This window comes from Macaca nemestrina, chromosome 4, assembly GCF_043159975.1.
Source record: "Macaca nemestrina isolate mMacNem1 chromosome 4, mMacNem.hap1, whole genome shotgun sequence".
In the NCBI taxonomy this organism is placed as follows: Eukaryota; Metazoa; Chordata; class Mammalia; order Primates; family Cercopithecidae; genus Macaca; species Macaca nemestrina.
The window spans coordinates 187,972,598-187,997,262 of NC_092128.1; the positions used below are offsets into that span (position 1 = coordinate 187,972,598).

General features: G+C 51.2%; 1 long non-coding RNA gene across 6 annotated transcripts; it reads right to left on the reverse strand.

Moving 5' to 3' along the window:
* Positions 1 to 9: 9 nt before the first annotated feature.
* Positions 10 to 24,549, reverse strand: LOC105472502 (uncharacterized). Of its 6 annotated transcripts, none has more exons than XR_011622879.1 (6): positions 23,819 to 24,471; positions 18,567 to 23,729; positions 15,664 to 15,731; positions 10,201 to 10,374; positions 2,023 to 7,013; positions 10 to 1,933 (listed from the first exon to the last, which is right to left on the reverse strand). It is a non-coding gene; the product is annotated as an uncharacterized lncRNA (long non-coding RNA). The 6 variants fall into 6 exon arrangements; XR_011622877.1 differs by lacking the exon at positions 10 to 1,933 and having other exon boundaries at positions 6,591 to 7,013; positions 18,567 to 18,758; positions 20,446 to 23,729; positions 23,819 to 24,453; XR_011622878.1 differs by lacking the exons at positions 10 to 1,933; positions 23,819 to 24,471 and adding an exon at positions 24,482 to 24,549 and having other exon boundaries at positions 6,573 to 7,013.
* Positions 24,550 to 24,665: the final 116 nt, after the last annotated feature.

Genomic DNA, 24,665 nt, shown 5'->3' on the forward strand with positions numbered 1-24,665 from the left:
TGTCCCCAAGCTCCGATCCACCACTCAGGTCCTGCTTGTCCTGCTCTCACCAAGAATGAACACGCTTCTCTTACACTTGGGCCGTGACACACGTTCATGTCTATCTGTTGTAACGGTGGCCTCCCTAAAGCACTCGGAAAGTTCCAGGACTTCCTTTCATTCCTGCATCCTGAAATTTCACTAACATTTCTGCCTTTTCTGTTCACCTCATGATACTCGCTTCTGTTCTGTAACCAGAACTGCTTTAGAAATGCCCTTCCCAGACTCGGAATTCTCGTATGGTTTTTGTTCCCAACACCATGTCATTCGAGTTGTTTTCGCAGCAGCGATGGATTTATGCGGCTTTGCTAAGCCCCAGCTCATACTTGCCATGTTTTGTATCCATCTTGGGATCTGGACAAGAATCCGGAGAGGGGGCGTCTGTGCCAGAGTTCCCGTCTGACCTACTGCTGCGGTTCCAGAACATTCCGTCCCCAGGACGTGCCAGCCCATGGCAGGTGCTCAGCGGGGGCTTGTGTGACCAGCTCAGACTCTAGTTCGATGTGCTCAGAGGCTCCTCCAGGGCAGGAGCTGGCGAGGCCCCTTCCTCAGGGACATCCTGCTTTGCCCTTCAGTAGAGCTCGGCAGGGGACGGGCCGGAGCCAGGCTGCAGATCTAGCTCCCAGAGGGCAGGGGTCTAGGAAATGGCACAGAGACTCTGCTCACACTGTTTTACACTTTGCTATATGTTACTCATATTCATTGTAGAAAAATATAAATAAGAAAAATAAGCAAAAAGAAGAAAAAGCCACTCGTAGCCCCATCACACAGGTGATGACTCATGCCTGTACCTATGTGGACAGACCAAACTACGCATGCACGTTGTGCTGTGCATGTCTGACCCCGTGGCACGCGAGGCACTGTGCATGTTTTTTCATGTAACAGTTATATCATTAGCAATTCTTAAGGTCAATAAATGAAGAGCTGGATCATTTGAACACTGCATAGAATGCTATGGTTTGAATAAACACGTCATTGAGTAATACTGTAGTGTTAGCCATTTACGTTGTCCAGATCTTAGCTATTATAAAAAGGCTGTGAATCTATCTGGGGGCATACCCCTTATTATCTCCACAGGATAAATTTTAAGACGTTGCACACATTTTTAAGATTTCTGACAGGCATTGTCAGGGCATCCTGCAGGAGTGAGTGACCGGCCCCACGTCCTCCAGCATCCCCCACCCCAGGCATAGCTTTCTTTTTAGTATTTGCCAATCCAATAATGAAACATGGCATCTTGTTATCTTTTTTAATTTGCAGTTTTATTCGTGATGTTAATCTCTGACTCTTGAACCAGTCAAGGCGTTAACCCTTTGTGTGCTGCATATGCCTTTGGTTCGTAGCTTGCTTGTTGTTACTGTTTTGTTTCTGTTGGTTCTTCTCCTTGTTCTGATTCCTGCCTGTACCCTCAGGAATGACGTGAGAGTACGTGGAACTCTGACTGTAACATGCTTTCCACACTCGTCTCTTTAAATGTTGGGTCCTTACTCTGCGCATTGTGTGAGATGAAGCCCCCATGGCAGGGCCAGAGGGAGCACGAGAGCGTTCGTCAGAAGCCAAGCCGACTTTGGGGAGACCAGCTACCCTCTGCATGTGAGAGGCAGCGGGCCTGTGGCTCGAGAGTGCCTGCTGGTCTGGCAGGGACAGGCTGGAACCTGCGTGGCCCCCGACCACTGCGTGGCTGTGGGAGAGGCTCCACCTCTTGGTACACAGACCTGCTCACCCAGCTGAGTGCAGCTGTGACCATGCCAGCTTCCTGGGGCTGCTGACGATCAAATGAGAACATGCAGGTAGGGTGCTTACAGCGGCGTCCGGCATGCAGTGAGCCCGATTCAAATGCTTCTGTGGTAGAATTTGATCTGAATTTTATGAAGCCCTCTGGTTGTTTCATTACCTACAATCACAGGTTAATAATTTATAAGTGCTTCTTAAAATTTTCCAAGTCATGGGGTCCAAACGGGCCACACTAGACACAGCTGGCACCTGAGAGCGTCACTGGGGTTTACGTTCTGAGAAGCCGCTGCTCCCGGGTGAGGCTTGCACTGGCAATTGTGAGTGGAGCGGGAGCCGGGCATTCAGAGAGGCCCTGAGGACTTGGCCGCCACCAGCTGTAGCAGGAAACGGTTGGCAAGGACAGTGTCCTGAGAAAGGAAAACCTAGAAGGAAAATTGGACCCTCCAGAGACTGCCCATTCAATGGAGAAATGTCCTTCAGACACCAGCTTGGCCCCGCAGCCAGCACAGGAACAGACCGAAGCCTAAAGGAGCTGCCATGTAACCAGATAGAGCTGTGTCCAGGAACTCCAGCACAACCACAGCCCTTGGAAGAGGTAAGCACAGGCATCTTTAGAAGTCATTAGGTTGCACTGGGCACAGTGGCTCACATCTGTAATCCCAGCACTTTGGGAGGCCGAGGCGGGAGGATCACTTGAGCCTGGGAGTTTGAGATCAGCCTGGGCAACATATCGAGGTCTCATCTCTACAAAAACAAAACAAAACAAACAAACAAACAAACAAAAACAAACCTGGGCATGGTAGCATGTACCTGTAGTCCTAGTTACTCAGGAGGCTGAGGTGGGAGGATCACTTGAGCCCAGGAGGTGGAGGCTGCAGTGAGCCATGATGGCACCATTGCACTCCAGCCTGGGTGACAGAGCCAGACCCTGTCTCTTAAAAATAAACATGAGCTCCACTCACACAGAGCTGGTAGGAATTAGTTCCACTGTCATCAGGGTCTTCAGGGGACCCTCAGTTGAATTCAGGTCCTCAACTGGATGTGGCCCACCACAATGGGGAGGGCCATCTTGCTTTCGCCAATTTGAATGCTAATCTCTTCCAAAAACACCCTCACAGAAATACCCAAAGTGATGTTTGACCAAGTATCTGGGCACCCTCTGGCCCTGTCCAGTAGACACATGAAAGTAACCATCACAACATCCAGCCGCCTACAGGACTCCTCCGCCTCGCTGGCTAACGAGCACCCCAATGTAGTCAGAAACAGACGTCTGCTCTCCCTGCCAAGCTCATCAGAGACAGGACAGACCTGACATCACACAGGCAGGTCCTTGGACCATCTGCGGGCCTATCTCCCATGCCCCCATGCCAGTCTAGCATTATCTTTTGCTGGTTCTACCTGCGTGAACGTGCTATGTGCTGAAAAATTCAAGGTGAGGATCAGTGGGTATCAACTTGCTACCACTTTCCAAAAATAGAAGGTTGCCCACAGCTACAATTTTGCACGCGGGTTTACATGAGAAAGTAACCAGGGAGGAGGGGCCTGGGGGAGGGACGCTGGACACTGTATGTCTCTTTATACTTTTTGATGTTTGAGCCAACTATAACCTATTCAGAATTTCTAAAAAGATGAGCCCGCAATCCAAATGTTTGGAGTAGGCATTTCCTAGGAAATGCCCCCCACTCTCTAAGGAGTTTCTGCACCGAAAACTGCCAGCGGGCACCCTGGGGCCTGAGGGAGGTGCTGAGAAGGTGTCCATGGGGACATAGGGAGGCCAAGGAGAGCCCGTATCCTCAGTTTTTGGAAATTGCTGGGTCTGAGAAGATTGTTCACAATAGAGAATAAGGAACTAAGATAATCTGAACAGGAGACTGGCTTCCAGCCAAGGTGGAGTAACAGGAACCATGTTTACCTTCCGCTTGAAAAACCAAACAAATCAAAAGAGAAAAACCACATGAAACAAGAGATGTCAAGATGCCAGCATCAGACAACGAGGGACAGCCCTCCCTGAGCCACGGGAGACAGACGAGGCACCCTGAAATGCCCCAGTCGACCGTCTGGAGTGTCGAAGGCTGCGGAGCACGGAGGGAAAACCCTGGAAGCCCGTGCACAGGCCAACCTCGAGTTCCTTAGAAAACGATCTTCTGGAATATAGGGCCCCACACCCGCTGGGAGGGAAACAGCCACGGCCCCAGGATTTTGCCCCCACTACGTTGCCTTTTATGAGTAGAACATAACACGCTCTAGGAATGACCGTGTGCGCCTCCCGGACACACCGGCTGACACAGGCCCGCAGGCTGAGTGCTTGGCAGAAGCGTGGAACTTGGCCCTGGCGTGTCGGAGCTCGGGGTGGCCCCCCAGGAGGGTCTGAGACTCATGTAACGTGGCCAGGGGAGAGCCGGAGCCCACCTTCCCGCGGAGCAAAGACTGCGCCGGCACACAGTGGGGCACTGCGAGCCCGGGGGCTGGAGCGGAGAGAGCCCGGACGCCGCGCCCACAGCCTGCGGGTTCCACTGAGTGCAGTTCACGCAGGAGGCTTCCGGAAGGACAATTCCAAGAACAGACTTGCCAGGGAGTCCGGCAGGGAAGCACCAGCCTCCAACGGCCACCACAGGCCTCCCTTCCACCCCCACGCAGTCAGCTGGCGCCGGGGAGTGCACGGAAGGACCACGCTGGCAAGGAAAGCGCAGCTCTGAGCCCCCGCGTCTTCAGGCCCTCCGGGAACTCTCAGAAACTCTCAGGTCCGCTCCTGAGAATGCCCCTCCCGACCACAGCAGGTGACTGTCATGGGCGTCCCAGGAGGAGGCGCGGTGTGGAGGGACCGGCCTGCAGCGCCAGAAAAGGCAGCTGCCGCAGAGTTGAAGAGCTCATCTTAAGAAGAGTCCCAGAGCAGAGAAGCCTGACTTCTGGTTACAAGCACAGGGATGGGGCTCCCCAGGCGCAGCCAGCAACCCGTGCTATGGGTGCAGTGGTCACCACGCGGCAGCCGTTCAGGTCCCTCCCTCCCTTAACCAGATGCTGTCAGCCTGTGGCTTCTGTTGGTTTTATTGAACAAGAGCCACGGTGGGAGGGAAGACGAGTTTGTTTAGCCTCCACTTTCTGCCGAGCGGCTCGGAGTCTGAGTACATCAGGGTAGCCAGGCGTGATGAGCATGCATGGTGCACGGTCATGTTGGTCTGTGCTCCCACAAACTGAGAGGTCTTTTAAGGAAATCCCTCCCCAATCCGGAGTTGAGTCATCTGGCTTCCATCTCTGGGCTCTTTAAATAACCAGAATCTCAAATTAGCCATGAGAAAGAAACACACAAAAACACCTCTTTATGATAAAAAGGGAGACAGAACCCCAAAGCTGCCACGTGGGACAGAGACTGCTCCGTTCATCACCGTTCCTCTCTCTTCCTGCACCTTCCAGCGTCTTGTATTCATGGAAGGCAAGAATGAGCTGGAACAGAAGCAGGAGATGTAGGCCATTCGCCGGCGGTGCCGCCACCACTCCAGAGATCCCGAAATAAAGACGGTTTTTCCGCAAAACATTTGCTCGTAGGAGATGCAAATGAGAGATATTTTTAGGAAATATTAATGCACTGAGCTCTAATTTGCAGACTGCGATTTACTTCGTCCCCTCCCCCACCTGGAGCCATCTGAGCGCTTGGCTCCTTCCTGGAAAAATTCTGCTCTGGAATAATGACTTGGTTTCCTCACAGGAAGAATGCATGCGTATTGTCAAGAGGCAAACAATACCGAAAGTTACAAAAAAAGAAAGCAACAACAAACCACAAATGTCACTGCCAGACCCCTTGCCCAGAAACGCCCCTCATTCATGTCGGATGAGGCCAGGCCCTGTGCAAGATGTGGACAGAACATGCAAGCTGATCGTTGAGTAGATGGGAAAGTTAAGGATTTTCCTTGAATTTAATAGAAGAAAAAGAAATGGAGTAAAACTGAAGGACTGCTGAACTTCACATAAATGAATCTTATCCCAAGAAATACTTATCCCTCAAAGACAGCCAGGAACCCCTGAAAAAGAAAGTCTAGTTCCGCCACCTGCACCCCTTCCCTGACAGCCTCAGCCCTGCTGACAGCACAGCGTCCTCCAGCGGGTTGTGCTGGACGGACACAGGGTGGACGAGAAGCCCTGAAGGAGGCCCATGCACCTGGGAGGTCAGCATGAGATAAAGGGGGTGCCTCAAACCTCTGGAGCACAAGTGGACTCTGAATAACAGGGTGGGGGTGCACACCAGATAGGCTTGGAGAAAAGATGAGAGGTCTGCCTCACGCCACACACAAAAATACACTTCAGCGGCTCGGGAACCCACGTGCGAAACGGGAGTTCAGACAAGTCCTGGAAGAGGACATGAGTGCATTCTTCCGTCACCTGGGTGCGGGGGTAGACTATGACTCAAAGAAAAGAAAAGATTGGTAAATATGGGTATAAAAAAGGAAAAATATTTTGCACAGCCAAAAGAAAACACCATAAACAAAGAGCACTAAAAAACTAGGAGAAAATATTTGCAACATAAGCCACAGATGAAGGGCCAAAGTCCTTTTTTCTTTTCTTTTTTTTGAGACAAAGTCTCGCTCCATCACCCAGGCTAGAGTGCAGTGGCGCCATCTTGGCTCACTACAACCTCCACCTCCCAGGTTCAAGCAATTCTCCTGCCTCAGCCTCCTGAGTAAGTGGGATTACAGGTGTGCGCCACCACGCCTGGCTAATTTTTTTGTATTTTTAGTAGAGACGGAGTTTCACCATGTTGGTCAGGCTGGTCTCGAACTCCCGACCTCAAGCGATCCGCCTATCTCGGCCTCCCAAAGTGCTGGGATTACAGGCATGAGCCACCGTGCCCAGCCCCAACATCCTTAATAAATGAAGAACTCGTACAAATTGACGACAAAGGACCAGAAATCAGATAGACAAACAGGAAAAGGACATAAAGAGACAGTTCCCCAAAAAGATTAAAATGAGCCTTAAATACTTTGAACCTGTCCACTCACTCATCCTTAGAGAACGCAAACTTCAACCACAGCCAGGTGCTGCCTCTCATCCACGAGACCGCGCATCCATCTGCTGGGCTGTGGGAAGCAGGTCCCAGTCCCTGACTGGGACGCCACTGGGTACCGCCCTCTCAGAGGGGCGCTGGCAACACCAAACAAAACGACATGCACACTTGCCTTTGACCCCGGGAAGATGTCTCCAGTTTCCAAAACGAAGACACCTGTGGTTGACATCCTTCCTTTGCAGCGCTGTTTGTAATAGAAAAAAAAAATTGGTGACAATCTGAGTGTCCACATACAGGAGGGGGCTGGATGAGCTGGGGGTGCCCACTGGTCTGAGAGGTTTCTGAACACACAGGCAGGTGGACAGAGCAAAGTTCCAGAGTCTAGAGGGTGCTGCCCTTTAGGAAGATGGCCATGAGGGGCAGGGAGAGGGAGAGGTGTGGGGCAGTGGCGGGGAGGGAGGAGGGTGATGGGGGGAATGGGGGTCAGGGACGGGGAGGGGTGTGGAGGAGCGAGGTCAGGGAAGGGGGAGGGGTTTGGGGAGTGGGAGCCGGGGGGAGGGGTGTAGGGAGTGGGGGGCAGGGAGGGGGAAGGGTGTGCAGGGTGGGGGCATGGAATGGGGAGCGGTGCTGGGGCAGTGGCAGCTGGTGAGGAGGGGGACAGGGGAGTGGGCCTTTAACCAGGGTTGAGGAGAACACAGAAGATTGGCTGGGTGCGGTGGCTCACACTTGTAATCTCTGCACTTTGGGAAGCCAAGGTGGGTAGATCACTTGAGATCAGGAGTTTGAAACCAGCCTGGCCAACAGGCTGAAACCCCGTCTCTACCAAAAAAAATCCAAAAATTAGCCTGGCGTGGTAGTGTGAACCTGTAGTCCCAGCTACTCGGGAGGCTGAGGTAGAAGAGTCACTTGAACCTGGGAGGCGGAGGTTGCAGTGAGCCGAAATGGCACCACTGTACACCAGCCTGAGCAACAGAGTGAGATCCTGTCTCAAAAAAAAAAAAAAAAAAAGGGAAAGAACAGAACATGGAGGATTTTGCAGGTTGGTAAGTGGTGGGGGGAGTCGGGATCAGAAGTGGCATCTAGGACCCTCCCATCTGGCCGCACCTGTCTTCCTCTGCTCTCCTCCCCAGTCCCTCCTCTGCCCTCACTGGTCCCTGGCCCCTGCCATGCCAGGCCCTCCCTTGCAGGAAGCCCTGGAGCACCCCTGAGTGATAGGCACTGGCTCCCTGGGCTCTCCTGGCTGGGTTACACATCACTTTCCTACCTGCTGGGCACAGGCTCTCCCCCAGGCCTCTTCTGGACCTGGGGAATGACTGCTTGTACTGTAAGAATGTTGTCTCCTTCAGGAAGTCCTCCTGACCTGACTAAGCACAAGTCTTGCCTGACCACAGCACCTCACACAGCTGCAACGAATCTGCCACCCTGGGTGATTGAATGGCTTGTTTCAGCTGCTGTCCCGGCCACTGGGCCCACTGTCTCTCCCCAGGGTGTGACCCACACCTTACCATTCTTTTTTTTTTTTTTTTTTTTTGAGACAGACTCTCACTTTGTCGCCCAGGCTGGAGTGCAGTGGCGCGATCTTGGCTCACTGCAAGCTCCGCCTCCCGGGTTCACGCCATTCTCCTGCCTCAGCCTCCTGAGTAGCTGGGACTACAGGTGCCCGCCACCACGCCCGGCTAATTTTTTTTTTTTTTTTGTATTTTTAGTGGAGACTGGGTTTCACTGTGTTAGTCAGGATGGTCTCGATCTCCTGACCTCATGATCCACCCGCCTTGGTCTCCCAAAGTGCTGGGATTACAGGCATGAGCCACCGCCCCCAGCCACACCTTACCATTCTTAATCAGCTTAAGAAAACATTTGACCATGAAAGTGAGTACAGAATACATATGTCCATTACTGAAGCAAAGGCTGCTCACCACCCCACCATTGTTAGAGATAATTTAGTCTCCGCTGCCCTGTTTCAGAGAAAATAATCCACCCCTTGTGGGAGCAGCTGCTACTGTGAAAGAAGCTCTCTGAGCTCTCAGAGCCGCAGTTTCACCTACTAAATGCCTGACCCATTATAAGTGAATGTGAGGCTGTGAATGCGAGATAGCAGGCGGGCCCCAGACACCTGGCAGGGCACCAAGCACGCAGGCCCTTGGCACTGGTGTGTGTGAGGCAGGTATATGATTGGGAGCCACTCAGGAGACCCCCAGGAGGACACCATGCTCAGGAGGACACCATGCTCAGGAGGACTCTGCTCAGGAGGGCTCAGTGCTCAGAAGGGCTCTGTGCTCAGGGGGACCCCGTGCTCAGGAGGACTCTGTGCTCAGGACTCTCTGCTCAGGAGGGCTCGGTGCTCAGGAGGGCTCTGTGCTCAGGGGGACCCCATGCTCAGGAGTACTCTGTGCTCAGGAGGACCCCGTGCTCAGGAGGGCTCGGTGCTCAGGAGTACTCTGTGCTCAGGAGGACCCTGTGCTCAGGAGGGCTCGGTGCTCAGGAGGGCTCGGTGCTCAGGAGTACTCTGTGCTCAGGAGGACTCTGTGCTCAGAAGGACCCCGTGCTCAGGAGGACCCCGTGCTCAGGAGGACCCCGTGCTCAGGAGGGCTCGGTGCTCAGGAGTACTCTGTGCTCAGGAGGACCCCGTGCTCAGGAGGGCTCGGTGCTCAGGAGGGCTCAGTGCTCAGGAGTACTCTGTGCTCAGGAGGACTCTGTGCTCAGAAGGACCCCGTGCTCAGGAGGACCCCGTGCTCAGGAGGGCTTGGTACTCAGGAGGGCTCAGTGCTCAGGAGGGCTCAGTGCTCAGGAGGACTCTGTGCTCAGGAGGACTCTGTGCTCAGGAGGGCTCGGTACTCAGGAGGGCTCGGTGCTCAGGAGGGCTTGGTGCTCAGGAGGACCCCGTGCTCAGGAGGGCTCGGTACTCAGGAGGGCTTGGTGCTCAGGAGGGCTTGGTGCTCAGGAGGACTCTGTGCTCAGGAGGGCTCGGTGCTCAGGAGGGCTTGGTGCTCAGGAGGACCCCGTGCTCAGGAGGGCTTGGTACTCAGGAGGGCTCGGTGCTCAGGAGGGCTTGGTGCTCAGGAGGACTCTGTGCTTAGGAGGGCTCTGTGCTCAGGAGGGCTCTGTGCTCAGGAGGGCTCGGTACTCAGGAGGGCTCGGTACTCAGGAGGGCTGGGTGCTCAGGAGGGCTCGGTGCTCAGGAGGGCTCTGTGCTCAGGAGGGCTCTGTGCTCAGGAGGACCCCGTGCTCAGGAGGGCTCGGTACTCAGGAGGACCCTGTGCTCAGGAGGGCCTTTTTCTCAAGAGGGTTCCATGCTCGGGAGGACAGTGTTTGCATTTTGAGTGCTCTGCAGTTGTTATCTTGATATTTTAACAATTTTATTGTTGAATGTGTGCTTTGAAAGAGAAGCCCTGTGGGGCAATGGAGTAATGGGGCTTGCAGCCCTGACTCACCCAAGGCCACTCCACGGTTCTGACCCTGACGCCTCTGCCTGTGGAGACCCCTCCTTGTCTTGCAGGTATTCCCGTGCTCAAGGGAGCACGACAGTAAACTGCACGTGAAAACCACTGTGACAGATCGAGAGGGCAGGGAAGGGCGACGGAGGGAAGGGCACAGACAGAGACAGACTTTGGAAAAAAGGAAAGAAGGTTTTTCATGTTTCATGAATAAGCAGTCTCATTTTCATTTTCCAGTGCACCCTGCAAATTACATAGCCAGCCCAGCTCTCAAGTGTTATACAAATATGACATATCCTGCCAGAGTTTGCTCTTTAATGAAACTAGAGAAGTCAGCAGGAACTGAAAGTCATGTACAGTAGCCTCCACCATCCTCAGTTTCACTGTCCGTAATTTCACTTACCCACAGTCAATTGCATTTTAAAATTATAAACTGGAAGAGTCCAGAAATAAACAATTCATATGTTTTAAATTGGATACCCTGTGAGAAGCACAATGAAATCTTGCACCATCCTGCTCTGTCCTGCACAGGATGTGAATTGTCCCTTTGTTCGGCACATTCATGCGTCTGCACTAGCCACTGTTAGTCACTTAGTAGCCCTTTCGGTAGTCAGATAAAAGAGACATAGTATATATGGTGTTCTGTACAACCTGGGTTTCACTCCCTACCTCTGGGTTCCCAGGCTTTTGACCTTGGAGCGAGAGTTCTACCATTGGCTTCCCTGGTTTGGAGCTTTTGGACTTATACTGAGCCACACGACCAGCACCCTAGGGTCTCTAGCTTGCAGATGGCCTGTGTGGGACTTCTCAGGCCCCACAACCATGTGAACCAATTCCCCTAATAAATCCCTTCTTATCTATCTATCTATCTATCTATCTATCTATCTATCTATCTATCTATATATCTATCAATCAATCATCTGTCTATCCATCTATCTGTCTGTCTGTCTGCAGCTTCAGGCACCAACTGGGTGTCTTGGAACATATTCCCCACAGATAAGAGGGGATGACTGTACTACACTTAGTTTTTGGGACCTCTAAACCTACCTCCTGGTGTCACCCTTCTATGTACTCTGCCATGTGGGCACAGCAAGTGCTCTCCAACTGTATCACAGGTCCTAGCCAATGCAATAAGGCAAGAAAAAGAAATAAAAGACATACACAGGTTGAAGAGGAAAAAGCAAATCTGTGTAGATTCATAAACAATATGATTATATGCAGAAAATCCCAAAGAAGCTACAAAAAAGCACTAGAATTAGTAAGTGAATACAGCAAGGCCAAAGGGTATACAATCAATTACCAGATCAATTGCTTTCCTATACATTAGCAAGAAACAACAGGAAAATTAAAATTTAAAATACCACTTACAGTAGCAACAAAAAACGCAATACTTAGGAATGAATTTAACAGAAGGTTTTGTGATGGTTCATTTTAGGTGTCAACTTGACTGGATTAAGAAATACCTAGAAACTTGATAAAGTGTATTTTGTGGTGTGTCTGTGAGGTGTTTCCAGAAGAGATTAGTGTGAGTCTGAGTGGACTAGTGGGGGAGATTCTCCCTCAGGGTGGACAGCATCATCCAGTTTTTGGGGGCCTGGAGATAACAGAGGCAGAGAAAAGGTGAATGTGTGGAGCTCCCTGCTGGAGCTGGGATGCACTGGTCCTCTCCTGCCCTTGGACAACAATGTCAGCCTCCCCAGCCTTTGGCTCCAGGGCTTTCTTCCCCTGCCTCTGGGTTCCCAGGCCTTTGACCTTGAACTGAGACTTCTATCACCAGCTTGCCTGGCTCTGGGGCTTTGGACTTGGACCGAGCCACACTCCCAGCACCCTAGGGTCTCTAGCTTGCAGACGGCCTGCAGTGGGACTCCTCAGACCCCACAATCATATGAATCAATTCCCCTGATAAATCCCCTCTCAACTATCTATCTACCTGTCTGCCTGTCTATCTCTCTTTCTCTCTCTCTCTCTCTCTCCCTCTCTCCATCTACCCATCTATCCACCCATACTATTGGTTCCGTTTCTCTGGAGAAACCTAACACAGATGTGCAAGACCTTTATCCTGAAAACTGCAAAACACAGCTGGTAGAAATTAAAGACAATGTAAACACATTGTGAGTGTTATGGTCTAAATATTTCTGTCCCCCTAAAACTCATATGTTGAAATTCTGACCCCCAAGGTGATGGTTTTTTGAGATGAGGCCTTTTGGGAGGTGGTTTGGTCATAAGGGTGGAGTCATTGTGATGGGATTAGTTTCCTTATAAAAGACACTGTAGGCCGGGCGTGATGGCTCACACCTGTCATCCCAGCACTTTGGGAGGCCAAGGTAGGCAGATTATGAGGTCAGGAGTTTGAGACCAACCTGGCCAACATAGTGAAACCCTGTCTGTACTAAAAATACAAAAAATTAGCTGGGTGTGTTGGTGGGCACCTGTAATCCCAGCTACTTGGGAGGCTGAGGCAAGAGAATGGCTTGAACCTTGGAGGCAGAGGTTGCAGTGAGCCAAGGTTGCACCACTGCACTCCATCCCGGGTAACAGAGCGAGACTCTGTCTTGGGGTGGGGAAAAAAAAAAGACACTGCAGAGAGCTATCTAGTAACTTCTGTTATGTGAGGCCATAGCAAGAAGGCACTGTCAATTGTAGAGCCTGAGGAGTCCCACTACAAGTCATCCACAAGCTGGAGAGCCAGGGATGCTGGCAGTGTTGCTCAGTCCAAGTCCAAAAGCCCCAGAACCAGGGAAGCTGATGGTAAAACCATCAGTCCAAACCAAAGGCCTGAGAACACCAGGCAAAGGGTATAAGTTCTGGAACCAGAGGCTGGGGAGCCTGGGCCTTTGCCAGACACCTTGATCTTGAACTTCTCAACCTCCAGAACTGCCAGAAATAGATTTCTGTTGTTTGTAAGCTATCCAGTCAAAGATGCTTTGTTATAGCTGCCGCAATGTACTGAGACAGAGAGATATACCATGATCATGGATTGGAAGATTCAGTATTATAAAGCTGTCCATCCTTCCTGAAAGATCAATATTATTCTAGTAAAAATTCCAGCAGGCTTTGTTGTAGAAATTGACCAGCTGATCCTAAAAGTTTAATGGAAAGGCAAAGAACTTGGAATAGGGCAAACAATCCTGCAGAGTCTGCAAGAATGACACCAGCTTCTTTTTCTTAAGCTATAGGATTCCAGACAACGTGGTGTCTGTGGCAAGCAAAACAAATAGATCAATGGAACAGAATCAAGAGTCAAGAAATAGACCCACTAAGCCCTGGTGCAGTGGCTCACACCTGTAATCCCAACACCTTGGGAGGCCAAGATGGGAGGATCACTTAAACCCAGGAGTTTGACACCAACCTGGGCAATATAAGGAGACCTTGTCTCCACAAAAAATAAAAATGAAAAAATTAGTGGGGTGTGGTGGTGTCAAGCTACTGCAGAGACTGGGGTGGGAGGATTGGTTGAGTGGGCAGGTGGAGGCTCCAGTGAGCCACAGTTGTGCCACTGCACTCCAGCCTGGGCAACGGAGTGAAACTCTGTTGCAAAATACTGAAAGAATTAGTGGTTGTAATGGAGGCTAATATGCTGGTGGGAGTGAGCTCAGGTAGGCGTATTCCTTCCATAGTCACCCCAGTGTCCACCGCACACATCCTTAAGGCAGTAGAAGGGGTGGAAGTGCCCCTCCCCTTCCTCCTACCCTCCTACCCATCTTCTTCCTCTCCCTCCCCCTCCTCCTCTTCTATTTTACAGATACATGAGGGGTGGGGCGTGGGACCTAAGCACTGGAATCCTCACGGAGAGGCTACTCTGCAGTCCTTAGCTGCAGAGTGGTGGGCACATCTGATGCCCTTATTCAGATCTACCCACTGGGATATGTGTGAAGTGCTGAAGCTTTAACAAATAAAATGCAGGAGGGCTTGAGAAAGGATCTGTGTGTGGTGCACACAGCCAGCTCCTGCTCAGAGGATCGGGAAGGGGCTTCACCGAGCACCCATGCAGACTGAATGCACTTATTTAATGAGCAACAAAGATATTACCAGACAGTCAAGGAAAAATATGTGTTTTTCCACTTTGGGAAATAGTCAAAGCTTTCATATTCCACCAAAAATAGAAGTGGAATTCTAGAAAGCAAAAATAGGTGGGCTTATATTGTATGCCATTCAACCAAACCCGCACAGACTATGACTGCTCTCATCTCTCTGGAATGCGTGCTGTGTTCCCAGGAGGTCTGGGAAGGAGCTGGGACAAGAGGGAGCCTGGGACCTGTTCCTGGGCCTGAACTCCTGCTGCCACCAGGGCCCCTCCTGGTTCTCGTGGGGCCATCTGGGGTTGCACCCCTCCAGATGTGCCCTCCCTCCCCTCCATCCCCTGAGGCATTGATGACAGATGGGAGACCCTTCCCCATGAAAAGAGACTGGCTGAAGAACTGATGAGTAGCTCCATCACAAGTCCCCATGGTGGCCAGCATAGGACGGCAGAGAGACTTTTCCCCTTGAAGACCCTAGGCTGCTGGCAAACACTGAGCACCGCACCCCACAGTGGATGGTGCTGGGGAAGGGCGAGTCTCTGAACCTCAGTGCAGGCAGGAACAGTGCCTCACATTTCTGTGGCTGACGGGATATTTAATGTTTAGTTTATACTTTCTTTTTATACAGTTTGCCTGAGGGACATTTTGTTGACTCCTGACTTTACAGATAGCCTCTCCGATGAGGAGACTGAAGCCCAAGGAAGGGACCCATGTCCAGTAAGTGACCTGGACATGGTTGTCCAGTAATCAACCAGAGCTGTCTCCATGCACTCAATAGAAAACGAGGCCTGGAGTCTCTCATCTGCTAGGCAGGGCCAGGCCATAGCAGCCCCCCACGGCTAGGATGCAGTTGGGGAAGGGGACCAGGCCACAGTAGTCAGCAATGCCCCCGTACCCAGGCCACAGACTCCCCACCACCTAGGCCACAGCAGCCCCTCACCACCCCCAGCCAAGTCACAAAAGTCCCCCCTGCCACATGCCTTAGGCCACAGCATGGCCAGGTGGAGCCCTGAGACCTGGGCTGCTTCACCATTTTCCTTATTTCTTCCACTCCTTGTCTTTGAAGCAAGGTGGGTGGGCAAGCAGAGAGGGGGATTTGCTAGAAGGATCCTGGGGTATATCCTGGACTTTTTCTAAGTTGGGCTTTTTCCAGAAATGCAAGTTTGGTATAACATTTAAACTTTAATCAACTTAATTCACCGTATTAATATAATGAAGCAGAAAAATCATACTATCATCTCAATAAATGCAGAAGAAAGAATGTGATACAACTCAGCATGCGTTCAGGAAAAGAAACTCTTAGCAAAGAAGAGATAGAAGGGAGCTTCCTTGATCTCATTGCGGTGATCTATATTTAAAAATCCTACCACAGATCTCACACTTACTGGTGAAATATTGAAAGTGTCCCCCCTGAGGTCAGGAAAAAAATAAGGATGCTCACCACTAACACTTCTTTTCAACAGCAACCGGTGAGGTAAGCCAAGAAGAAAGCAATAAAGGATAAAATGACTGGAAAGGAAAAAATGAAAAAGTGATTATTCACAAACAAAATGATACGTATGTAAGAAACCCAATAGAATCTACAGATAACTATTGAAATTATTAAGTGAATCTCAAAAGACTGCTGGTACGAGGTCAATACACAAAGATCAATTGCATTCTAAATAAACCAGAAACTAGTGGTTACAAAATAAAAATAGGGAACATTTTAAATTGATCATCCAATGCACCAAATGTCTGGGAATAAATCTAATGGACTAAGTGTGTGATATCTACACAGAAGACTAGAAGATAATGAAAACAATTGGAGAATATTTAAATCAATGTATGGCTAAACATGAATTGGAGCACTCAATATTGTAAGAATATCCATTCTCACCAAATGATCTATAGCTTCAATGCAAGTCTAATAAAAATTCTAACAGAATATTTTGAGGAAACTGATAAGCTAATTGAAAGATTTAAATGGAAACGCAAAATACCAAGTATAACCAAGAAAATTTTGAAAAACAAAAAAACTGCAAGGTGATTCTATGGTGTCAAAAGAAGACTCTTAAGAAAGTTTCAGTAATTAGGACAGGAAATAGCAGTTCAAGGCCAGTCCTCAGCACCTAACAAAATAGTTCAGAAAAAACAACAACCCATGCCTATATGGATGCTTAATTCACAACAAAGCTACTGCAGCAGAGCAGCAGGGAGAAGGGAAATCATGTCAGTAAACAGTGCTAGGTCAACTGGACATCAAACACAGACAACACTGATGGACTGACTCTGAACCCCTACCTCACACTGTACAGAAAAACAATTCCTGGTGAATTGTCCTTTAAATTTGAAAATTGAAACAATAAACCTTCCAAAAGATAACAGAAGCATTCCTTCATGACCACGGAGTAGCTGAGTTTTCTAAACTGGACACAAAATAACCCTAACCGTAGAAAAAAGGTAGATAAATTGGATCACATTGAAATTAAGAACTCCTGTATAACAAAAGACTCCACTGTGATTATGGAAATGCAAGACACAGGGTGAGAGAAGGTATTTGCAACACATATATCTGCCAAGAGTTTGGGTCTGGAATATATAAATAACTTCTACAAATAAATAATAAAGAAAACTTGTGGCTTCTTCACCAGAAAGGATGTGCATGTGGAAAATAACATGTAAAGATGCTCAACCTCACTGGTCATTAGTGAACTACAGATTAAAGCCACCATGAGAAACCACCACCACCCTCCAGGGTGGCCAAAGTGTCAACATCAACTGTTGATGTGGACAAGAAACAGCTGGAAAGCTCCTCGCTTGCTGGTAGGAGTATAAAGTGGCTCAACACTTTGGTAAATCAGTGTGCCGTTAGAGTGGGACCTATGTGTCTCCTGCGACCTGGTACACAACCCAACAGAAACATATACACACGTGCACTGAGAGAGGAGTATGAGAAGGTTCACGGAGGCACAGGTTGATGGAGCTCATGAACACAGCATCAAGTGAAAGAATCAAGACATGAAAGAATACATGCCGTGTGATGTCGCTTATGTGAAGCAAAAACAGGCGTAACCAATCTGCGGAGGTGGGAGTCAGGGTAGAGGTTATCTTTAAGGCCCAGAGGCAGCCTTGGCTGTGGAGGGGCATGCCAGACACTCCGGGTCGGTCACATTTCGCTGCTTGCCCTGGTGGAGGTTTCACAGCTGTGCCCACTTTGGGCTAACGTGTTGAGATGTACACTTACGACATGGATACTTTTTGGTGTATGCATTATACTTAAAAAAAGTTTGAAAATACGCAATGATGGCCATTTTTCACACCACCGCTCACAGCTGGCTGTATCCCTTAGCGACTCGTATAGGTAACAGTCAGCCCGAGTCCCTGAGATTCCAGTTTAAAACTATCAACTGCAAGATCTTGAATATATGGTAGTTGAAAGTTCCCTAGAGAGAAGGCTTTAAATAACCACATGAGCCATCTAATTTGTCACTAACCCAACTGCACTTAGGCTCAGCCTCCAGCCTCCATCCCCACCAGAACATCTCCTGGAGATTCAGCAGAGAGCACGGCCTGCCCACGCCCTCCCTCCTCTGCCTCTTGCCTGGCTTCAGTTGCTAATTACCTTTTAGCGTCTCAGGAAAGACTGCTAACATAATAATTAAGACATAACTCAGCAAAATAGAAAAAAAAAATCTCCTTTTCCTAGCTCTAGTTCATTATTTTAGAGTAGTATGTCACCAGGAACCATACTGTTTTTGCATCTGATTTATTTTAAAAATCTAGTATCATTCAAAAGAAGTTGGTGAAGCTGCTAATTTTGTTTGATTTATATATTTATACTCATCCCACGAAGAATTTGAGGTGTTTGGTGTGTCTCTATATTTGCCTGCTCTTTTAATAATTTTTAAAAATGAATTTCTCCTTAAGGATCATGTACTTCTTTTTGATTTATTTTTAGTTCACACTTTTGTTACTGTTGTAAACAGAATCATCTTCCAAATTACATGTTGTTTGCTGCTGATACATAGAAATCATTTTGGGGGTGTGTGCATGGGTGTCAATTTTATACTCAGTAATCTTGCTGAATTTTAATTAGATCTAAGACTTCGGCTGTAGATTTAAAATTATCTGCGTACATAACCATATTTATGTCTCCCTTTCCACTCTTTATCCATGATCAAGTGAAATAATTGAGACACAAAAGAATACAAGCTGTGTGAGGTATTAGCTCACTGAAGCCTCCAACTCCTGGCCTCAAGCAGTCTCCCTGCCTCGGCCTCCAGAGAAACACGCTTCTGCCTTTTCTCTCCTGCCTCGATGGGCCTTCCTGCCTCCCACGCCCCCTTCTCTTTCTATGCTCACCTCTAATGCCAGGCTGAGGCTCTTCAGGTCTGGTGCCAGGTTCCCTTCTTTCCTTTCTCCACCCTCTCTTTAAGGGATCGGTGACGTCTTCCGTTTTCAAGGGTTTCAAGTGTCCATCTCCAGCACGGCTCTCCTCTCCGGACATCAGTCTTTCGTACGCAGCTGTCTTCCTAACACAGCCACTCAGACATCCTGTAGGCATTGCAAACTTAACGCGCCCAAAAGGAATGCCTGGTTTCTTCTCCCCATCCCCCGTGTCATCCTAGAGCACCATCACCCACCGATATGTGCAAGCCAGGATCCTGGGTAAGCCCTGATGCTTCCCCTCCCCAGACCCCTCTAGTGACTCCATCACTAAGTCCTGTTGACTCTGATTCCAAAAGCCTCTTAACTCTTTCCAATTTCAGTGTCAACACCTGATAGAAGTCTTCTGCACGGAAGCTGCAGGCATGCCTGAGCTCTAGACAGACACCACCGAGTACGTCAGAGCCCCCATCCCTTCACCCGTGGTGCTGATTTGGGTTGTTTCTCCCACCTCCAGACAGTCTATGCACTTTGATGGCAGCTGCTCTAACTCCCAGTTCCAGAGCTAGGCCCTATTTGGCTAAACCAGGGATTGCCTTTCTCTGTAAAGGGCCAGATGGCAAAGATCTATGGCTCTGCCAGCCACAGAAGCCCACTGCATCTATTCTTCATAACCCCCCACCCACCCCAACACTTTACATGTTTAATATTCATTCTTAACTGCTGACTGGACACCATTGGGCCCAGGCTCAGCCTGCCCACCTCTGATTTAACCACGCAGCACATTCCCTTTGCCTGGTCTCTACAGAGTGCAAAGTGGCCCAATCAGGAGGACTCTTCTGACCAATGGTGGCAGAAACCTCCTCTCTTCTCCAACTTCATGTGCCATGGAAGTGCTTTTTCCTCTGCCAAGGGCACTCCTGCCGCCAGTGCCTTCTCATCCCCAAGGCTCAGCGCAGCTTCCTGCAGCTTGCTCCAACACACCTGAGCGGTGCGGCTGCAGCACCCTGGACTCCTGCAACCATTCACATGCCTCTCCATTAGGAGCTTGCATTTGTACGTCACCACTGGAGCCTTTCCACCCATTGTCTCCCTCTTCTGGATGTAGAACAGGCTCAGACAGGCCAAACTACTTGGCCGCTGCTGCATGGCACAGCTAGGTCCGCACTGACTGTCACACCTCTCTTCCTGCCCTGGATGGTGTCCCAATTAATACACTGCGCTGCTCCCTGATGCCATCTCCCCACTAGAACACGAATGCCCAGTTATCACACTGCGCTGCTCCCTGACGCCATCTCCCCACTAGAACACGAATGCCCAGTTATCACACTGCGCTGCTCCATGATGCCATCTCCCCATTAGAACGTGAATGCCCAGTTATCACACTGCGCTGCTCCGTGACGCCATCTCCCCACTAGAACACGAATGCCCAGTTATCACACTGCGCTGCTCCATGATGCCATCTCCCCATTAGAACGTGAATGCCCAGTTATCACACTGCGCTGCTCCCTGACGCCATCTCCCCACTAGAACACGAATGCCCAGTTATCACACTGCGCTGCTCCCTGATGCCATCTCCCCACTAGAACACGAATGCCCAGTTATCACACTGCGCTGCTCCGTGACGCCATCTCCCCACTAGAACACGAATGCCCTGAAGCAAAGACATCTTCCTGGCCACATGTTGACCCATGCACAGGACACTGCCTACGGCACTGAAAGGCCATCAGATTGTCCTCTCTCGCCTGCCCCTGTGTGTCTAACCGTTTTCTCTCGTTAGGCTGGCAAGTGATGGAGACCATCCTAACTGTGCTGGATTTAAACCTTTCAGGCCTAGGCACAAAGAGAGACTCACAATTGTCTCAATGCCAGTTCTAAGTGCCCAGGGCCATCCTGGGAGTCAGAATCCGCTTGAGGTCCTGGAGTCAGGGGGTGGGGTGGGGGGCTGTGTGCCTGTCACAGAGCACAGACAGACTGCTCCTGCTGCATCACTGTGGGAGCTGGGAGTTGTCCCAGAGACGGTGGCACATTGTGAGCTGGTCGGGCCTCACACACGGTTTCCACCACCATGGCAGCTGTTGACCGAATGGGTTGGCACCATCTGGTTTTGCTACTCCAGTCTCATGTCTTTTTATTTTATTTTTAAAATATACGGCAAAATTAGTATGTCTCAAATCATGGTATCACCAAATATTGGTCACCTCTTATTAGCAGTTTTATGCTCCTCCTGATGTTTGAGAAACAAGGAAATCAATAATCCACTTTAGGCTACAATCGAAAAAGTACCTGTGAGTGTCCTTTCTCAAATAGATTGGGCAGAATTAAATAAAACAAAGCAAGATTGTTTAAAGCTTCATTTTCAGTTGTACACAAGGACTATAGTCAAATGGGCTTCAAAAGCACAAAGGCTGTGGTCAGTCATCAGCCCTAGGACACCAGGACCAAGACCAGGCCAGTCTCAGCACAGCAGGTTGGCAGCACACTCTGTAACTGGGGAGACAGAAATCCACACGGATTGCCCTGTGTGGCTGGAAAGGGAAAGGGAGGCTGTCCTGGCCACCGAGGCCCAGGGAGGCCAGCACACCCGTGCGCAGGTCACGTGACCCACCCCTCTGGTCCCACCCTTCTAGCCACAGTCTGCCAGTCCCTGGGCATGACAGGAAGGGGGTTTACAGATCAGTGGCATTTACATGTGTAAGCTTTGAACACTCTCTTCAACTGAAAGCCCAGTGTGTGAAGAGGCTGGGCAGCTGGGCCACTCTGAGGCTGGCGCCTTCTCCTCCTTTTGGAAAGCCCAGTGTGTGAACAGGCTGGGCAGCTGGGCCACTCGGCACCTTCCCCTCCTTTCTGGCAGTTCCCAGAAGGCTTGAGACCACAGTTTGAAATCCACTTAATCTGTCGAGTCGGCCTGGGTCTATATCCTAAGATCATGGAAATCATTTTGTGCCACTGTGTCCTGTAGGCTTTGGCAGGGCCGGTGTAATTTTTAATTCTTCTCATGGGGGGCAGTCACAAGGTCATGCCATTTAACTGCACTGAAGGGAGAATGTGGTGAAATGGATTTTTTGGTGCTGTGTAGACCACATTTCATAGCGGTTGATGTCTCACATGCTTATGCAAAGCCTAACTCATGGGGCAGATAGAGGAAGGCCAGCGGGATTCCTACACTCAAGCCCTCCAACATCAGGTTTATTTTCCAGGACACCAAAGTGATCGTTTATTCCATAATTCCCACAAAGGAGATGGTAAACAACAGAACGGAGGTGGGGCAGGCATGGAAGGCCGGGAAGTAGATGGTTGCCAGCACTTCTGTGGAGACCCAGGGTCCCCCTCCAGGAACCTTGGTGTTCGACCTCCACAGTGAACAGGGGATGGATGGCTGAGATGTCCTCGAAATTTCTTCGGGCCTCCTCAGGCGACCACAGGATTCCTTCTCAAAGAGCCTGATCTCAACAGGCACCCAAATGGGCATCCTGGTGCTTCATGCTCCACAACAGCTGGGAATGCCGTGTCCTGGCCCCAGGCGACTGGAAACTGCTTTCACCCCGACATCAGCACCAAGGGGAATGTTCTGAGTGCCATTCTTCCAAGTCAGGGAGAGTGTCACGATAGAAACTGTCTCTGTGGAAAGGATGGCATCTGAGGCCATGGAATAGGAAGGGAGAATCAGAGGCTGCTGGCTGGTCCTGCAGAGCTGCCTGAGAGGCCCGTGGGAGCAGCAGAGGGTCCCGGCCTTGGCCGCCATCTGCTCTCCTATGCTCTGGAGGGAGAAAAAGAACAAGCTGAAACTTGCATAAGCAGCCTCCATTCTGGTGAGTTCCCTTGTGTTCCCTACACCAACCTGCATCTCAGCGAAGGCCTGTGGAAGACTGTTGCAGTGACCGTCCTGATGAACCATGCTTCCCGTGCCTGTCCCCTGCACAGTCGCTCACATCCACTCAGGCCCTGGCCATCTCACCTGCTTCTCCTGGGGAGATGAAAGGAAGCACCATGGAGATTTGCTTTCTCTTGCTGCTGATGGAGCCCAGCCACCATGGGAGGGAGGCCTGACCAGCCTGCGGTGGGTGGGTGACACGTGGCCCGGATCTGCTGGGGGGCCCCTGCCCATAAGTGGGTCCAGCAGACACTCCATGGAGCCGAGGCAAGCTGTCCCAGTTGAACTGGCTCAAGCTGCAGGCCCACAGGGTCATGAGCAGTGAAGAGAGGTTTCCGCCCTCTGAGGTTTGGGGTGGCCTGTTACACAGAAATACACACAACGTCCTCATCCACGTATGTCTTTACTAAGAATGTGTCCGGAGAAGGCGTCCCAGGAGTCTTGATTTTTATTTAGTGGTCCATGGTTGCCCCTTTGGGTGCTTCGCCTTCAGATGGGGTGAAGGGCTCACTTGTTAGCTGGTTGGCCCCAAAGACAGGCTTGTTTTCCATCAGGCAGTGATGGAAGCCGGCAGCCTGTCGCAGACTGCGGGTCTCCCCCTGACCTGTCCTGAACTGCGGGCTGGCGGCTGACACCTGTGGAGTGCTTACCACATACCAGGCTCCCATACTTCATCTGTGTTCATCTTTTAAGTTTTGTTGTTTTTCAGAGCCAGGGTCTCAGTGTTGCCCAGGCCGGAGTGCAGTGGCCATTTACAGGTGCGGGCCTCGCACACCACAGCTCCAGCTCTGAGACACAAGTGAGCCCTCCACCCCTACGACCCAGCCTCCAGAGTGGCTGAGATCACAGTTTGTGCCACTTCATCCCTGGCTTGTGATGGTCTTTTACTCCCCACTTTACAAGAGAGGAAACAGGCCGAGGGCAGAGTGGGCCGCCTGAGGTCTGGAAGCCAGGGCTAGCACAACCTCAACTTCACCCTGGAGCCTGCCGCTTCCCCCACCCAGGTGCAGGACCCACCCGCTTGTCCACACCCGGCTCTGCCCACCGCCCCCGGCTGCTCCTCTGGGCTCAGGTCGCCGCAGTCAGGAGTTTCCCAACAAACTTTATCTTCGTGTAGAGAACTGCAGCCTGGAGCTGGTTATTCTGGTCTGTGAAAACGTTGCATCTCTACATATGCTTATCATCATCTGTGTAAACATTTCTTGGTATAACTGTGGAACAGTCAGTAAATATAGATAAATCGAGGAGTAAGTCTATTGCATATGCTGTAAAAAAAAAAAAAAAAAAAAAAGCTTTTAAATGCTTTTACTATCAACCTAAAATAACAAAAAAAATCAAACAAAACCACCATCACCTAAACATTGGTAATTGGGAGCAGCTGCTAGTGTCAGTGCGGACTAAATGGCACACGGAGGGAACCGCGTCCGGGGTCCTGGGCCACGACCCGGTTCTCCCCGAGCCTACAGTGAGGATGACAGGCGGGGAGAGGGAGCCAGCGGGACAGCCGCGACCCCCGCCGGCCCCCAGCCCTGACCCAATGCGGGGCGGGCCCCGCGCGTCCCAGACAACTCTGGGAGCGGGGGAAGCAGGGGCGGCTCGGCGGGGGCCTGGCGGGGCGGCGCCCGCTGCAGGGAGGAGCGCGTGGGCCCGGGAGCCGGGAGCCTGGGCAACACCGCGAGACGCCACCTCCGCAAAACGCAAACGCCAATCGCCGGGCGCGGGGCGCCTGCGGTCCCAGCTACCAGGGAGGCTGAGGCGGCAGGATCGCGTGAGCTCGGGAGGCCGAGGCTGCAGTGAGCCAAGATCGGGCCACCGCGCTCCAGCCTGGGCGACACGGAGACCCCGTCCCCAAAACGCAGCAGCCGCGCACCCAGAGGAGGACACGAAGGCGGGCAGGGTCTCCTCAGCGGTGCTCGGGCGGGCGGCGCCGCGACGCCAGGCCGGTCCCGCGCCCCCGCCCCACGCTCCGGTGCCGCCCAGCTGCGGTCTCTCAGCTCCGGCCGCGCTCCAGCCTCACCGGCCCAGCGCCCGTCCGCCGCAGGTGGTCGCGAGGCGAGACGCCACAGCCCCGGCTGCCTACCACAGACAGGGACACGCGAGCGCGCGCACGTCCGGCGTCGCTGCGCCGGCCCCGCCCCTCGGCGTGCTCGCGCCCCGGCGGGCGGGCGGGGGCGGGGAGGGGGCGGAGCCGCCGGCGGCAG